The following is a 1,590-nucleotide window of genomic DNA, read 5'->3' as shown; positions in this document are numbered from 1 at the left end:
ACAATAGTAAACAATAAAATGATGACCACCCCACTTTCCATGGAAGAAATTTTAATTTTTCGTTAAGGTTAAAACATTTGCCCTTGTTGGTAAATGAGCTGAGAAAGTTGAACTCTAAAAATAATTCACAGTAAACAGATATAAATTTTAGTGAACTAGGTTGGGAAGACTTTAGAATTTTTGGATGTAAAGCAAGTCTTGTAGTTTCTAAGTTCAGAGGAGATAGAACATGTTGCTTCATTCTGATGCCTGAGCAGAGGCTGCGACAAGCTGGACAGTGCTGATTAAACTGCTATGTGAAGTTCAGATCTGCCCACAACTGATAACCGTGGCCAAATACAACAGCCGTCCAAATTCCCCCAGCCTTTTAAAACTTTATATAGATTTCTCTTTAATGAAGCAGTCTGTGATCAACTGTACCTTCTCCTGTAGCCTTTCAGCACTCACCTATGTACAGTACAGCAAGCAATTCAATAGATTGTACATGTTTCTATACCTCCACAATATCTGCCATGCACTCTTTACCTGAGTCTTTATCCAGTTTCCTCTATTTCCTAAAACTTGGTAAGGGCAAGGAACCCTGTCTCCTCTATTAATTCTCTCTCTAATCAGGGTTTCTATGATCAGAGCCAGTGAGCATTCTTGGAAGATGACAGAAGTGATAAGCAGAAGGTCAGAGGTCCATGTGTAAGGTCACAAGAGTGTAAGATTTTCTCATTATTCCCCTCTATCAATCCTGGGGAGATGCCCTGATATTTGTACTTATAATGGTAAGGAATGCTTAGAGGCTGGAGAATCTCAACCCCTTGGGACTGGGAGGACAAAGTGGGACTGAATTTAAAGTCAGCAGCTGACAGAGTAAAAGTCAGAGCACTGTCAGAACAACTATTGCCATGGGTTTCTCCTAACTGCAATGGCTGAAAACTCAGAGAACAGAAGGCTATTATCTATCAAACCTCTCCCCCGAGTGTCTCCTGTGGACTTCCACATTGCTACCCTGCTCTAAACACTATGGCTCTTATCCCCTTTTATTTTATTTCATTATCACCAGTCTTGCTGATCAGGCCATATCATTTCTTTGGTCACATGCTGGCACTTCAGATGATCCAAGAAATATTGATGTACTAAGAGAAGATAAACTACAACAGATGAGGAACAGAAGGGCATAGTGGTCATATTGACACGGATTTGCCTGTTTGTTTAAATATCTACCGGGCAAATGACTATGGAATCACACTTTACCTCTCCGAGACTTGTTTTCTTATATTAAAAAAAGGGGGTAATAATACCCGCTTTGCAGAATTTTCTAAAGATTAAAAATTGATGCAAATTAATTATGTCAGTATGTAAATTAACACATACTAGATACTCAATGGGCCCCTGGTGGCACAGTAGTTAAGAGCTGGGCTGCTAACCAAAAGGTTGGCAGTTCGAATCCACCAACCACTCCTAGGAAACCCTGTAGGGCAGTTCTACTCTGTTCTATGGGGTCGCTATGAGTCAGAATCACCTCAATAGCAATGGGTGTGGGCTGGTTAGATACTCAATAGATGGTGGTTCTTATTTCCTGGGTAAAGATCAAATAATGTC

General features: G+C 40.3%; 1 protein-coding gene across 1 annotated transcript in view; it reads left to right on the top strand.

The window, feature by feature from the left end:
* Positions 1–1,590, top strand: part of SPTA1 (spectrin alpha, erythrocytic 1) — a 98,522-nt gene that overhangs the window by 2,626 nt on the left and 94,306 nt on the right. The gene's annotated exons all lie outside the window — the stretch shown is intronic.

The sequence above is a fragment of the Trichechus manatus genome, unplaced genomic scaffold, assembly GCF_000243295.1.
Source record: "Trichechus manatus latirostris isolate Lorelei unplaced genomic scaffold, TriManLat1.0 scaffold00300, whole genome shotgun sequence".
NCBI classification, from domain to species: domain Eukaryota; kingdom Metazoa; phylum Chordata; class Mammalia; order Sirenia; family Trichechidae; genus Trichechus; species Trichechus manatus.
Note: the sequence above shows the minus strand (reverse complement) of the source record. Positions and strands in the feature narration are given on the sequence as shown.